The sequence below is a fragment of the Macadamia integrifolia genome, chromosome 12 (assembly GCF_013358625.1).
Source record: "Macadamia integrifolia cultivar HAES 741 chromosome 12, SCU_Mint_v3, whole genome shotgun sequence".
Lineage (NCBI taxonomy): Eukaryota > Viridiplantae > Streptophyta > Magnoliopsida > Proteales > Proteaceae > Macadamia > Macadamia integrifolia.
In genome coordinates this window covers 15,820,523-15,837,670 of record NC_056568.1, presented here as the reverse complement: position 1 = coordinate 15,837,670, position 17,148 = coordinate 15,820,523, and the positions used below count along the sequence as shown (strand labels likewise).

Below are 17,148 nucleotides of genomic sequence, written 5' to 3'. Positions count from 1 at the left end.
GATAGTAGAACCATAAACCAAAAGTATGATTAGTGGTTCGGTGATAATGTCTTAGTACGTAAAGTTGCAGAGTCCTCCCTCAATCCACTTCATCACCAACCAAAGCCATATAAGAAAACATAACAATCAAAATGTTTCTGATGAGAGTCTTTAATGTGAATCTAGTATACATTGTGTCGATTAACGATTATGTGTATTATTTATTTCAGGAAATATGAATCATAGATTAGGTAGTAAAGTGGAGGCATATGGGTTCCTGTATGGAATAGACGTGGCTGAGGATGTCTGGGATCCCAAATCTCAACTGAGATCTAGAGCTGGTAGAAAATGGCACTTTGTTTGAAGATTGGATTTTGTTTCTTTTTCTTTTTTCTTTTTGTATGGGGGGGGTGTCACGCCCCGTTCACACAGATCGGACCGGTGACCGGGTTAACTCCGATTAACCCAAACTTGCCAGGATCATCTGATACAGTACCCAACCACAACATACACACATCTAAGATAAACGTTCAGAAGTTCAGCGGAAGACTTAATTTACCTGTAAATACCCCCAATATACTTGATACCCAAATTGTAGTATATAGATAAATACATGTGGGCCCGTAGGCATGATATTTACACAAAAGAATAACAATTCGCGTATCAAGTACACAAAAAAAAGGGGTCATCAAAAGAATCAAAAAGTAAAACCCTGCACAGCATCAATACTGCGGTCCCGTAGCACAACCCTCTCACGTGCAATCCGTGCCGTGCTCATACTCCTCGGGGACCCACCAATCCCAGTCAGGAAACTCAACTGTGGGGCCCGAACCTTGATCTTCAGGCTGGTGACCTGCAAAATCATCTAAAAGAGGTGCGCACGTGGGATGAGCTCACTAGCTCAGTAAGTGAAAACAAGGACCACACAACAATCCACACAACAATCACATCCATATACACTATATGCTATGCAATTCATTTTAAACCTCATCCACCTAAACATTACTAAGCCTTTGGTTTAGTGCTACTACAACCACAGTGCGCGTATACTTTGGGTATGAGCTACGAACTCCATCCCGCGATATGTCCATAGGGCTGTTGGAGAAGGCCCATCGCGAGTACTCGAAAAAGTAAAGCATGTCGACTACCGGCTCTCAACATAAAAATAAGTGACAGAAAGTAAAGGTGCTGACTCCAGTAATTTAAAAGCAGTACGATTGGCCCTCTTGAATATACCACTGAGGTTGCCGACTGTCCTAATGACCAGCCGGGCATATGTTTAACCACCACAGTGACCCGACAACCACGACCACTGCTTCCCCCCAAGTGGTAACCCAACACCTCAACCCCTGTTGGGAAGGGTCGTAGCACGAGAAGATGATAACCCTAAACCGTATGCTCCTATATGACATAGTACGATTGCATAATGCCACTGCGTCCCATTCCACGGGCCACCAATGCACTCGTTTCCAAGCCGACTACGACATCTGGTCTAATAATGCATCATGCACAATGATTCCATCATTCATCACATACGCACATCAATCATTTACCATTGAGAAAGTAAAACACCACACGTATGTCATAATCATATGAGGATGACTAAGCTACACATAGTTTGCATGATGACATGGCTAATCTAGATACAATTGAATGATGCACAACAAGCCTTAAAATAAAGCCAAACATCCTCTCCCCACTTACTTGTCGTGTACAAAGACTCATGCCTGGTACGGGTGAGATTCAGCGCGAGAAACATAAATTTCGGTGAACCTAACATAAGTGAATAGGGTTAGCATTTCATCAGTTTGGGGTCAAAACTAACAAGATTTAATGGTTAAATCATGTTTAGAATCACAAAAAGAGGTGGCACGTCCGTTTGGGTCCATTCAAACACAAAATCATGTTGGGGGCCTCTCGGGTGGGTCGGACAGCCCACCTGTTATGACACACCGGGCATCTCCGGTGGGCGGGGTGGCCCGCCGATTGACCCATCGGTCAGGACCGATCATCGGTCCTCACCGACGGCAGGTCGGCCCGTTGATCTTGGCCCACCGATTGGCCCACCGGTGGGGACCGAGGGTCTGCCCTCTTAGGCGGGTGCCCTCAGGCGGGCTGTTCAGCCCACCGGTCCCAGCCCACCTGAGAGGGTGGAAAATTGTCCTCTTCCTTGAAACTTTCCCCAACATTTGGGAAATCAAATGGGGCTTTTCTAATCACATTTCCACACTTCCAAGGTCTTATAAGATGATTCTAACCTAGATCTAAGTTAGATTTAAGGATTGAAAAGCCATCTTACCTTCTTTGCTCAAGAACTCTTTCAAAACCCCAAAATCACTTCTTAGCTCAAGAAATCACCAATGCTTCTCAAATCTTGTAAACACTTCTTCAAATCCTTCAAAATCAACACATAGACCATCTATTAAACCTTAGATTCATCATCTCAAGTGGGATTTACAAGATCTCAAGGAACTCTACCCAAATCAAGGGTTTTACTTGGGTTTGGTGAAAGTTTAAGAAGCATAGCCTTTGCTCACCTCCAATCGTAGATCTCGTGTTGGGAATCACTCTTCCGGCATCGGAATGGGAAGATCAAACCTTGGCGCCGCTTAAATCCATTTCTTCTTCCTCTTCCTTCCCCTTTCTTCTTCTTCGTTCTCTTTTCTTCCTCCTTTTCTCTCTCCTCTTTACTCTTCTTACCAACTCTTTAGTGTAATAATGAGAAAATGAAAAACACAATAAATGCTATTTATACTTTTTGAAACATCTAGTAACCGTATGGGTGGGTCGCTCAGGTGGGCGGATGCGCCCACCTGTGACCGCCCACCTGAGGGCCGAAAATTAGCCAACAAGTGGGATTTTGATGGAATTCGACTCTCGGCACACGGTATATTATACGTATGTGCTTTAGGATACGGCTACATACCAGCATTATCCATACATGGCCTTATGATACGTGCATGTGCACGACTTGGGTACACCCGTCTCCTCTGGCAATGACTCGGACTTGTCTGGCCAACCTGTGTTCAAAGTCACCCTTGCCATTATGGTCCATAAGGAACCCGCCTTAACCCTCTCTGGTTCGGGTCCTGTATGGTTAAACCGGGTCAACCGTGTAATTAGACCAGGTTTAAAAAATAGGGTATCACATTTACCCCCCTTTTTTGAAAATTTCGTCCTCGAAATTGACGTACCTGGTTGTTCGAAAAGATGAGGGTACTTGGCTTGGATTTCATCATTTTTCTCCCAAGATGCTTCTTGAACGATTAGCCCATCGCACCTTTACAAAGGAAATAGAGCGGTTGCAAAGGGTTTTCACTTTTCGGTCTAAGATTTCAGCTGGCTGCTCTGTATTAGTCATATCAGCTTCTAGATTTTTTGGTTCCACGGGTAATACATGCGATGGATCGTGAACGTATCGCTTCAGCATGGATACATGGAATACGTTATGAACATTCCCGAGAGAAGGTGGCAAAGCAACCATGTAGGCTACTGAGCCAACCTGAGTTAAAAAAATCTCAAATGGGCCAATGTATCTCGGGCTCAACTTACCCTTTTTATGGAATCTTTGCAACCCTTTAGTAGGAGAAATCTTGAGAAACACCTTTTCTCCTGCTTGAAACTCAATGTCTTTCCTGCGGTTGTCTGCATAGCTCTTTTGACGTGACTGAGCTGCCTTAATCCTTTCTCGAATAATATCAACCTTGTCACAAGTCATCTGTATCATTTCAGGTCCTAACATTCAGCGTTCGCCTACCTCATTCCAATACAGAAGAGTTCTACACTTCCTACCATATAATGTCTCATATGGAGCCATCCCAATTGTAGCTTGGTAACTGTTGTTATAGGCAAACTCCATAAGGGGTATATATTCTTCCCAACTACCACGCATCTCCATTGCACATGCCCTGAGCATGTCTTCTAATATCTGTATGGTTCGCTCCGACTGACCATCAGTCTGTGGGTGGAAAGCAGTACTCAAATTCAATTGTGATCCCAAAGCATGCTGGAAGCTTTTCCAAAATCTGAAAGTGAACCTTGGGTCCCTATCTGACACAATACTCACTGGCACTCCATGCAAGCGTACTATGTTATCCATATAAAGTTGTGCTAACTTGGCCATAGAGAACTTGGTCTTGATGGGAATGAAATGAACAGTCTTAGTAAGCCGATCAACTATCACCTATATCGAATCCATCCCCTTAGGTGTGCATGGTAGTCCGGTGACAAAATCCATTAAAATCCTATCCCACTTCCAGTCTGGTACTGGGAGTGGCTGAAGAGTACCATAAGGTCGATGCCTCTCAGCTTTTACTTTTTGGCATGTAAGACAAGTTGCTACATACAGGGCTATTGTGATTCTCATGCTTGGCCACCAGTAATTTTGTTTAAGGTCTTTATACATCTTTGTACTTCTTGGGTGGAGTGAGTACTCGGAGCTATGTGCTTCTCGTACTATCTTGTCTTGTATCTCCAAATCATCGGGCACACACAACCTACCTCAAAACAATAATGCCCCACCACTGGCTAAAACGAAATCAAGGTCGTTCATTGTTTGATCTTGAATCTTTACTCTGATCCGCTGTAATTCAGGATCCAAAGGTTGTTTCATTATCACCTCTTGTCTAATAGATGGATGCACCTGTAGAGCTGCCAGGGATACAGTCAACCATTTAAGGTTTTCTAGTTGATGTTCAAACTTTAAGGTTGCTCCTTCATATAAGAGGGTTTCATCCATTAGCGTCGCCTCTTGTATGAGTGGTGGGCTGGCTGCTAAGTATGAGAGTGACACAGTCTGTGCCTTATGACTCAATGCATCTGCCACTACATTAGCCTTGCTAGGATGATACTGAATGTCATAGTCATAGTCCTTCATGAGCTCGAGCCATCTCCTCTGCCTCATGTTCAAATCTCTTTGGGTGAAAAAGTACTTAAGGCTCTTGTGATCACTGTATATCTCGCACTTCTCCCCATACAAATAATGTTGCTAAATCTTTAGGGCAAAAATGACTGTGGCTAGTTCCAAGTCATGAGTGGGGTAGTTCTTCTCATATTCCTTTAGTTGTTGGGATGCATACGCTATCACCTTTCCGCGTTGCATGAGAACACAACCCAACCCAACCTTAGAAGCGTCAGTGTAGACTGTCATTCCACCTGTGCCTTTAGGGATGGTCAACACAGGGGCCGACACCAACCTTTTCTTCAATTCCTGAAAACTCTTCTCACATTCCTCTACCCATTCAAATTTCACACCCTTTTTGGTTAACTTAGTCATTGGTGCTAAGATCCGAGCAAAATTCTCAATGAAGCGCCGGTAGTATCCAGTCAAACCCAAGAAACTTCTAATTTCAGTAACGTTCTTAGGGCTTTTCCACTCTACTACTGCTTTCACCTTATCAAGATCCACCTCGATTCCGGTCTCAGACACTACGTATCCCAGGAATCCAACTTGCTCAAGCTAAAATTCACATTTACTGTATTTAGCAAACAATTGTTGTTCTCTCAGCCTTTGTAACACCATCCTCAGGTGTTGAGTGTGCTCCTCTTTTGTCTTAGAGTAGATCAAGATGTCATCAATAAAAATAATTATCCATTTATCAAGGACATCGTGAAATACTCGATTCATTAAATCCATGAATGCTACCGGTGCATTGGTTAACTCAAAAGATAACACTAGGAACTCATAGTGACCATACCGAGCCCTGAACGCTATCTTGGGTATGTCGCCGCTCTTTATCTTGAGCTGATAATAGTCTGATCTAAGGTCTATCTTTGAAAATACCTTTGCACCTTGTAGTTGGTCAAACAAATCATCAATGCGTGGCAATGGATACCGGTTTTTAACGGTTAGCTTATTCAATTCCTGGTAATCGATGCACATACGCAAGCTGCCATCCTTCTTCTTGACAAACAATACTGGGGCACCCCAAGGTGAAACACTTGGGCGAATGAACCCCTTTTCCAGTAATTCTTGCAACTACATCTGTAACTCCTTCAATTCAGCTAGTGCCAACGCTATCTTGGGTATGTCGCCGCTCTTTATCTTGAGCTGATAATAGCCTGATCTAAGGTCTATCTTTGAAAATACCTTTGCACCTTGTAGTTGGTCAAAAAAATCATCAATGCGTGGCAATGGATACTGGTTTTTAACGATTAGCTTATTCAATTCCTGGTAATCGATGCACATACGCAAGCTGCCATCCTTCTTCTTGACAAACAATACTGGGGCACCCCAAGGTGAAACACTTGGGTGAATGAACCCCTTTTCCAGTAATTCTTGCAACTACATCTGTAACTCCTTCAATTCAGCTGGTGCCATCCTGTAGGGAGCTTTAGACACTGGAGCTGCTCCAGGAATCAATTCTATGGCAAAATCCAACTCTCTATCAGGCGATAGATGCATCAGATCATCTGGAAAGACGTTAGAAAAATCTTTAACCACATTTACCTTTTCTAAAGGTGTAACCTTTGCATCAACATCAAGTACCGATGCTAAGTAACCCTGACATCCACTTTCCAACAACTTTACCGCTTGAAGAGCGGAGACGAGGACCTTTCTAGCCCGTTTCATTTTATCTGCTCGTATACCAATTCTTTCCCTTCATCATCTGTCACCTTAATTAATTTTTTAGCACACATCACATTAGCTCGATGGGCCGACAACCAATCCATGCCCAGTATAACATCAAAATTCTGCATGTTGAATTTAATGAGTTGTGCATCCAATTTCTTCTCACTGATTTCCACTGGGCACGGCCCATACACCTCCTTTAACTGTGTAACTTTTCCTGTAGGCATACTAACAATCATCCCATGATCTAGTGTCCTGGGTGACATACCAAGTTTCTTAGCAAATCTCTTAGATATGGATGAATGTGTAGCTCCTGAATCAAACAAGACATAGGCTGGTATGCCCGATATAGGTAGAACACCTAGTGTAACAATGCATATAAGTACAGCAGGTCATCAATAGTTAACATAAGGAAAATCTTAAATTAAAATCTACCTGCTACCACCTCCGTGCTGGCCTCAGCTTCCTCAGCTGATAAGGCATACATTCTTCCTTGCGGTTGATTCCCCCAAGTTAAGGGAGGTCTGTACGCAGAGGGCTGACTGGAGGGTAAGGCTGGTCTGACCCGACAATCTTTAGCATAGTGCCCATAGGAATGTTAATTAAAGCAACGGATCTTTGATGCCGAAACTGGGGCAGGGCCCCTTTGCACCTGACCTGATGCGGATGGGGGATGGGGTGGCCTGGTGACTGTAGGCGCCATACTAGTGTTTAGGTGAAAAGAAGTAGAGCCCGGACCACCCGCTGGGCGAGGAAAGTAGCCAGATGGCCTATAGGGCTATTTGTATATAGGCCCAGAACTATACGATCCACGGTATACCTTGGATGAATTTCCCATGTCCGGAAAAGGATTAGTCCTCTTCCACAATCCAGGTGTGAGGGACTATTCTCCCTTCTACTTATCTTCCATGGTCTTAGCCTTTTGCACAATCTGGCCATAATCTGTCAAATCTAAGACCTCGAGCACTGACCTAATAGATACCTTTAATCCCTTTAGAAACCTTGCAGTCTTTTCTTCAGCTGACCTCATGTGCCTAGGGGAAAAATAGAAAAAACTTTCAAACTGCTGCTGATACTCAAGGATAGTCTTATTCCCTTGAGTTAAGGCCATGAATTCCGTCTCTTTATGGTCTCTGAAGCTACGAGGGTAATGGTTGGCCAAAAATAACTCCTTGAATTGCTCCCATGTGGGTTTCAGATGTGCGGCCAATAATATAGGCTTAGAGGCTTGCCACCAAGAGTTGGCTTCATTCTTGAGTTGCAGCCCCGTGCAAATAAGCTTCTGTGCCTTAGTGCACTCGATTACCTCAAATATCTTTTCCAGCTCTTGGATCCACTGGTCCTGCTCTAAAGGATCACTTCCCACCTTAGAGAATACAGGTGGCAAATTCCTCTTGAAAGATTCCACTACCCTTGACGTATTATTCGTCAGTGGGTAATTGGGTGCATATGTCGTATTGTAAGGGTACGGAGGGGGCACCATATACGGAGGAGTGTTGAGTGGCTGAATTGGAGGTGTACCTCCAGCTTGTGGCCCCATACCAGACCCTACAGGTGGGTCTTGTGGAGTAATTATCCGGGGATGTTGATCGGGTTGAGGAAGGTCTAACTGTTTCTGTATAGCAACCATAAATGCCTGCTGCTGCTGAAGCATTTGATGCTGGAAGGCTTGTTGTGACTGCTGGATTATGGTTGTAACATCACCTGGAGTGATGACCGGTGGAGGATCTGGAAGTGTAGTCACAGGTGGGTCCCTTTGTGCCACACCCTGATTAAAGGTTTCTTGAGGTTGTGGGAGTGGGGTTTGCCCCACAGAGCGGGACCTTCTAGGATTTGGTGATCGGCCGACCAGACGAGGACCACGTGAGGTACCTTGCACCTAGAACATACCATACAAAAAACATTGGTTAAGTACCTTAGAATTTACATAGGCACATAATCATATGCCAACACACAGGATATTGTAGTGTATGATGTCTTGCATCTAGCCACAGCTTAACCCTGAAAGTATTGTGCAAGTGCTTCGATAAGTAGGACGATGGTCCCACTCAACTCCCCCCCCTTTTTTTTATTACCTATCAATATTATATATATAGTAATCTCCCTCTTTTTTTTTTTCTCCCAACCGACGGGCTGCCACCAGCGGGTTGCCCACCGGCGGGCAGCTCGTGTCAGGCCCGTCGGTCCAACCTGAGGTGAAAAACGCACAGGGGCTTTTAAGCCCCTTTTTCCTCCTCTTTCCCCCATTCCTTCTCTTGGCTTACTTAGGGCGACTTTTGGAGGTTTCTTGGTGCATCCACTCGTGTTTTCACTCAACGATTCCGCGGATTTTGGAATATCCAAGCTCCTTTCACTCTCAAGTAAGTCTCTTCTCCATTTCTCTTCTTGGAACATGTATTTTGGAGGTTGAATCCATTTATACTCCCCAAATCTTGATCTTTTTCATGTTTCTTTCCATAGAACAATCATTCCATGGGAATATTATGCTTCCTTTGTGACTCATTCATAGTTTTGGGCTTTACTACCCAATCTATGAGAGAAAATCCCAAACCAAGCCCTAATTTCTCCAATTTGGGGTTTTCTTCTATCTCTACCCTTTTCTCTCTAATTAACAACTCAAATGAAATTTCTTATCCTTGATTTGCACTTACAATGTTGGAGAGATCATGGAAACTTGTATATGCTTGCAATCCCAATCTCTTTTCCATGAAAATCCATCTCTTCTCCATGAAATCCCATCTATTTTGTGTTGGGTTTCTTGAAAAAATTTCTGGGTTTCTATGATTCTCTTCATATCATTTCATACTTGTGAACAACTTTGAATCACTTATCATTAATTGCACCTCAATGTCATAATAAAAATTTCCTTGCATATTCTTGATTGTATAAGGATAGGCATTACTATCATTGATATGTAAGTTTCAAGTTCTACACTTTTATGAGATTTTTCATTTTCTTAGATTGAACTTGCACATTGAAATTTGGGGTTTTCCATCATTTGACACCAATTACCCCACTTGAGGAAATTCTCATGAGGTTTTCCATCAGTTCTCACTTGCCATGCTTTATACGCCTTTGTTACTTTTCTATTTTGCAATGTGCTAGTGGATATCATGTTTTGGGGGCTTCCTCCTATTCATTTTTCCATGGTTTAACCACTCATTTTTTTTTTATAATAATCCACATTATGTATTTAGGTGCATTTACATATGCTTGCTCACCCACCTATTTGCTTCCTTTGTTATGCAACATCCTTGCTTATCATTATTCCTTCTCTTTTCTTACTAGGATGTCTTCTCGCAAGGGCAAGGAACCCGCATCCTCTTCCAATCGACGTAGGGCCACAACTTCTAAGCGGAAAAGTGCAGGGACTAGTTTCCCAGCCCTTTGCACAGGGCGACAAGGACATGCCCCCATCGATCCTTTAGACTATGATGAGGGACTCTTCCGAAGTTTGGAGGGGGCAATCAACTGGCAGGCCTTTCTAAAGAGGTCGGTGATGATGGAGAAGATCGTGGTAATCAGTGATTTCCACAAGATTCAACTTCATCAGAGATTCACTGCACTGGGTTGGCAGTCTATTCGTAACATAGATCGTCCATGCTATGAACAACTGGTTCGAAGATTCTATTGTAATTTGGAGGTCTCTTACCAGTATGGGGAGTATTCAATCACTAGCAATGTGAAGGGGGTGAACATTCACTTGACTGTGGACACCCTCGCTAGTATTTTAGACATTTCATCGGTTGGGCAGTAATTCTACAGTCCCCCAAGGAGTAAGCCGGTGGGCCCATCCTTAAGTTCGGAGACATATGACCACATTTACGAGACCATCTGTGGCAGCAAGGAGCATCCGGATTCTAAGATGACATATTTGTTATAATCCGGCATCACTGAGAGGGGGGTGAATCAGTGAGTCCAATTCTGATCCCCAAAAGCCTGTCTGATGTCTGGCCAAGAAAAACCTGATATACCTGTCCTTATTTGCACACAGTCGTATGCACACTCAGCCTCTCATAGGCACTTCCAAGTATGCACACCCATTCCACATTCCACGCACTTCAATATCAAATGCAAACAACAAGCACCTACAACACAGGGTTTTTACGAGGTTCGGAAATTTACTTACATCCCCGGAGTAGTGCCTATAAAGGCTTCGTACCTACTCAATACACTACTTTTGACTGCACCCACAGTTGGGAGCACCCACACCCAATTTTCTCAAGCCGAAGCTGAGATGGCACTCGTAGTGTCAATACAATGTATAGCACCCACTACACGGGAGCACCCACTCCCGGTGCTTAGCACCCACTAAGCACACAATAAATAATACAATTAAATTGGGCTTATATCAATGCCCTACAGTCAAGCTCTGCCTAGCATATGCATCCACAACTAGCTAGCATGCTTACAGTTCATCCACAACTAACCTAGCATGTATACATTCATCCACAACTAACCCTAACATACATACATACATGTAATGTAAAATCAAAGGTTAGAGAATCTCACAACCGATTGCCTGGGATGACTGGAAACTTGTACTGACAAGTTTGGTGCTCACACCTTCTCTCTCCTTGGCTTCTTGCTCTTCAAAGCAAACACATCCTTGCTTTCTTCTCTTCTTCCTTGGCTTTGAGTTAATGTACCATTAACACACTTCAACCACCTCTTTTACCTCCTTTAATGGCCTAAGAACATTTATCATCAAGAATGTATGTTCATTCAAGGACCAACAAAGAGGGGGAAACTTCTCCTACCAAAACCGTAGCCTTCTTTCACTCAAAACCCATTTTTCTTGCTTCCATAGTGTAGGGCTTGAAACAACGAAGAAGCTGCAACTTGGTTCACCCAAATCCGAGTTAAAATGAGGGAGATATAACCATTTGAAGTTGGAGCAATGAGATAGCCTGAAATGGAATCTTCGTAGGGGTGGCGTAGGCTACACCGGCGGCGTGCACAACAGGGGCGAAATCTGACCGTAGATCTCATATAAAAGATCTTATAATCCAAGCCGTCCGATTAAACCAACGGACAATAGATCCAAACCGTTAGATTTGAATCTCGATGATGTCATCATGACGTAGGCGCTGACATCGTCAGAAGTGTTGTCGATCTATGATTGGTTGCTTTTCCGGATTTTAAGGGAGCTTGTCTCCCACTCATAAAAGTGAAAAGGCTTATTGACCATTGGATCCGAATCCTCCATGTTGGCTTTAATATGATTTCATGAGATCATTAAGATTGGAATCTTCTTTATATCTTCTATACACGCGCGAAACACACTAATATACTTTGATAAGGTGTAGCGCCAGTGCATCAAGAATTATGCACCTAACCAATCAAATCCTACGCGCAAGCATCTATCTCGTCCATATCACACCAAAATCTCAGCAGCCTTTGGATGGGCATCAAGCCTACGTGGTTGAAGCTTGACCATCCATTTCACTTCCCTTTACTCCTCTTTATTACAATCAAGCCCCTGCCTCCATATGTTTCAGTGCTTAAAGACCCCTTACAACTCAGACCTTTAAAATATTTAAATTACACAAAAGCCCTTCAAATTTCAAAAATAAATTCCGAAAAATCCACCCAACACCGAGAGCAACTGATGGATTTTCGGTTTGGATTTTCGAACCAACTTTACGGAAACATTTATAACTTTTTCATACGATATCCGATCGAGATGAAACGAAGTGCATTGGAATCGTAACTGGATGCTCTACTACTTTTCAGAAGACTCAATCATCTGAATCATCCATGTAAAAAGACAAAAATGCCCCTACACCTTTCCAATGATGTATCTTTCTCATACAGAATCGGAACGTGATGAAATCAGAACCGTTGGAAAGATTGTATTTTTGTCGTATTGTTACATGTAGAACACTTCCTTTAAAAAATTCATCTTCAATGACGAAACTACCCTCGACTGCCAAAAATGCCGTAACTTCTTCATACGGTATCGGAATGTGACAAAATCAAATGCACTGGACTAGGTAAATTACAATCTATCTTTTTCATGAAGAACCGATCTTCCAAAAATGTCATTTTCACTGTCAAAAATGCCCTCATCGTAAATAGGTCAATTTTACCAGTTTTGACCCAGAAACCCGCACCGCCTATTAATGATGTATTAAACCACTCTATGCATACCAAGCTGCTCTGTTATCTCATCGGTGACACTGGACACTTCCATGTCATCATTTTTATCCATGTCACCTAAACTGGCCACGTCATCACCGCCACGTGGCCGAGTTGCCAACAAGGACAACCATAAAACAACAATCTCCCCCTTTGGAGTTGTTGGCAACCACCTCATCACTAATACACTCTAAAGCTCCGATGAGTAACTCTCTCCCCATTTGACAACAAGTACAAAGGGTGGAACCAATGGACTCCCCCTGAGTCCAATATGGGGGTAGCAACATCAAGCAACTTGCTCCCCCTCTCCCAATGCTACTAGTGCTTTGGAAGAACCACTACTCCCAGCTTCTATCTGAGGAACTCAAACTGATTTTTAGGAAGCGGTTTAGTGAAGATGTCAGCCACCTGCTCTGTTGTGGGAACAAACTCCATCCTTACTTCACCTTCCATCACCTTGTCTCTTAAGAAATGATACCGGATAGCAATGTGCTTCGTTCTAGAATGCATCACCGGGTTCTTGGAGATATTGATAGCACTAGTATTGTCACAATATAGTGGCACTGCCTGCTCAACCTCCACACTCAAATCCTACAACATCTGCTTCATCCACAACACTTGTGTACAACAAGATGTAGCTGCAATGTATTCTGCCTCTGCAGTTGAAAGAGAGACTGACTCTTGCTTCTTACTATGCCATGCCACCAAGCTGCTCCCCAAATAGAATGCACCACCACTGGTGCTCTTCCTATCATCTACACATCCGGCCCAATCTGCATCTGAAAAAGCTGACAAACTAAAGCTCTTGACTTTCGGATACCATAACCCAAACTCACTAGTCCCTTTCAAATATCTGAAAATTCTCTTCACTGCTACCACATGTGTCTCTTTTGGTCCTGCTTGAAATCTGGCTACCATGCACACAGCTTGTAAGATGTCAGGCCTACTAGCTGTCAGATATAATAGGCTACCAATCATTGACCTATACGAGGTGTGGTCAACTGATGGAGAGTCATCTTCCTTGCTCAACTTACACCCAGTCATCATAGGTGTACTAACTGGCTTGCAATCCTCCATGGTGAATCTCTTTAACATCTCCCTCACATATTTGGACTGAGATATGAAGATACCTTCTTTCTTTTGATTGATCTACAAACCCAAGAAGAATGATAGTTCACCCAACATGGACATTTCAAACTCATCTTGCATCCTCATTGCAAAATCTTTGCACAACTCATCTTTGTGACCCCCAAAGATGATATCATCTACATACACAACCACCACAAGCTGACTACTTTCTTCAGTTCTGATGTAGAGATTACTGTCCACTAAGCCTTTCTTGAAACCCAACTTGCACAAGTAAGAGTCCAATCTGGAGTACCATGCCCTTGGAGCTTGTTTCAAACCATACAATGCCTTCTTCAATCTGCACACAAGAGTGGGGTCCTCACTCAGCTGAAACCCATCAGGCTGCTCTATGTAAACCTCCTCTTTCAAGTTTCCATTTAGAAAAGCTGATTTAACATCCATCTGATAGACCTTGAACCCCTTATACACTGACAAAGCCAAGAACATTCTGATAGCCTCAAGTCTTGCCACTGGAGCAAAAGTTTCTCAAAATCAATGCCTTCCACTTGAGCATACCCTTTGCATACAAGTCTTGCTTTGTTCCTCACCACTTGACCATCTTCATTGAGTTTATTTCTGAAAACCCATTTAGTACCAATCACATTCTTGTCAACTGGCCTAGGGACTAGATCCCAAGTGTGATTCCTCTCTATCTGATCAAGTTCTTCATTCATGGCCTTCATCCAACTCTCATCATTGCTTGCCTCATCAACAGTTTTTGGTTCAATCTTTGAAAGAAGAGAGTATGTGTTGGTCTTCATTCTTCTAGTCTGAACACCTACAGTGGGGTCACCAATGATTAACTTATCTGTTTCCTGTTGATCAACTCTGTTATATCTCCTTTGCTCATCTGAATCTACCTCATCCTATTCAACATCAACCTCATCTTTGCTTTTGAGTCTACTATCAACCAGGTCATTCTCATCATCAAGATCTTCAAATTCTAGAAGATCATTTCCTGAGCCTGAAGGAATATCCCTTTTTTCATCAACTGTGACATCAGCACTCTCTATAATTTTTCCAAGTCTGTTGTTGTAGCATCTATAGGCCTTACTTGAAGTAGAATAACCTAAAAATATGCCCTCATCAGCCCTATCATCAAACTTACCCAAATCTTGGGTTGTGTTCTTGATATAACACTTGCTACCAAAGACCTTGAAGTGTCTTGCTGTAGCCCTTCTTCCAAACCAGATTTCATATGGAGTCTTGCTTTCATGAGGTCTCAACATACATCTGTTATGGATGTACACTGCAGTTAGAACTGCCTCCTTCCAGAACTTTTTACCCATATCATTCTCTGCCAACATTGTTCTAGCCATGTCTTGCACTGTTCTATTCTTTCTCTCTGCAACACCATTCTGTTGGGGTGTTCTTGGAGCTGAAGTTTGTTTCCTGATACCATACTCATAGCAGTATTCTTCAAAATCATCCCAACTGTACTCACCTCCTCTGTCAGATCTCAGACACTTTATCTTCTTCCCTGTATGATTCTCAACTTGCTTCTTAAAGATCTTAAATCTTTCTAAAGCCTCTGACTTATGTTTCAAGAACATCACCCACACCATTCTTGAATGATCATCAACAAACAACATGATGTATCTCTCTCCTGAGGTGCTAGGTGTCCTCATAGGACCACATAGGTCTGTGTGAATCAACTGCAATGGAGAACTGGAATAATACTCCTTAGACTTGTAGGAGATTCTGGTTTGCTTTCCCTTTTGACAAGATGCACATATAGGATTGGAGAGCTTCTTCAACTTAGGAACATCTCTCACTGCCTTCTTCGAAGAAATCTTGGCAAGGTTCTTGAAACCAATATGCCCAAGTCTTCTGTGCCACAACCATGTCTCCTCATCTATGCTGACCATGCAAGAATCTTTCTCTAACTCTGTCAAGGTGTACAAGTTCCCTGAAGTTCTCTGTCCAGTAGCTACAACCTTTCCACTGCTTGATCTTCTTATCTCACACCCTTTACTAGTGAAAGTTACTTCATGCCCTTTGTCACAAATTTTACTGATGCTAAGAAGATTGTGTTTGAGTCCTTCAACATACAAGACATCAAGGGATTTCACCTTCCCATGGTTCAAACTTATGGACCCCTTCCCTGTAATTCTGGCACCATTGTTGTTGCCAAACTTCACGGATCCACCTTCAAAGTCATGTAATTGTTCAAACCTTTCCTTATCTCCTGTCATGTGGCTTGAGCAACCACTATCAAGAATCCATGGATTAGAGTCTCCTTGAGCCTTAAAAGCTCTATGAATAACAAATGCTGCTGCATCTTCTTCATCTTCTACTCTCTCTCTCTTAACCCAAACTTTCTTGACAGATTTAGATTTCTTTGCTTTCTTCTGTCTTGAGAACTGTCTCTCCATCTCATCATCTTCTGTGTTTCTGAAAACTCTCTGCTTACCTCTGTTCTCCTGTCTTTGTGGGGGAAACACAGTTCTACAATTCCTTGCAATATGTCCAAGGTTGTTGCATCTGTAACATTCAACTGTTTCCTCCATAAGGGGTGCAAAAGGATTTCTGTCCACATAACTCCTTGGACCAATGTTGAACTTGCAATCTGAGATCTTGTGTCCAAAAGTGTTGCATTTGTAACAATAACCTTGAAAGGTGTGCCTCTGCATCACAGGTTCCATCTGCCATCTGTAAGGAGCTCTGAAGTTGTCAAATGCTCTAGGCCTCTGTTGAGGACCTTGACTGTATCCATAGCTCTCTGCTCTCCTGCTTGGCCTTGCCAACTGTGGTTGTCTAGCATGGTTAGTCTTATGGAATATAGATGGATTTCCTCTTCTAGTTGGACCAGTCTGCACTTTATCTTTTTGTACTGCTCTCTTGACATTGCCAGCAGTAGTAACATGTGCCTTTCCTCTTTGAGCATTCCTATCATTGACTTTGATAGGATTATGTACTGTTCCCTTACCATTTGCCTTGGTATTTTTGGAAGACTCCCCAACAAATCCAAGTCCAAATTTGATGTGAGTCGATCTTTGAGCATTGATAATGTCATTGAGCTTCTTACTGCTAGGATGCTCTTTTGGAGTAGAGTCATCTTCAACATCTTCATTTTCTAAGTCTTCTCTTTCAATCTCAGTTCTCCCATATTCTTCAACCTTAGCCTTTAATAAGGCTAGCTCATCTGCATAACCATCAAATTGTGCAAGAATCTCATATTGCTCCTCTAGTTGTGCTTTCAAAGCCACTTTCTCTAACTCAAGAGTGTTGCAGTCAATGGTCTTCTGTGAGAGTTGATACTCAAGATCATCTAAGGTCTTCCTTGACTTATTGGCTTGATCTCTCAACTCAAGAACTAATTGTTCTTG

The 17,148-nt window shown here is 42.8% G+C and overlaps 1 long non-coding RNA gene across 1 annotated transcript in view; it reads left to right on the top strand.

Moving 5' to 3' along the window:
• LOC122057252 overlaps positions 1–17,148 on the top strand; it is a 29,749-nt gene that overhangs the window by 4,820 nt on the left and 7,781 nt on the right. The gene's annotated exons all lie outside the window — the stretch shown is intronic.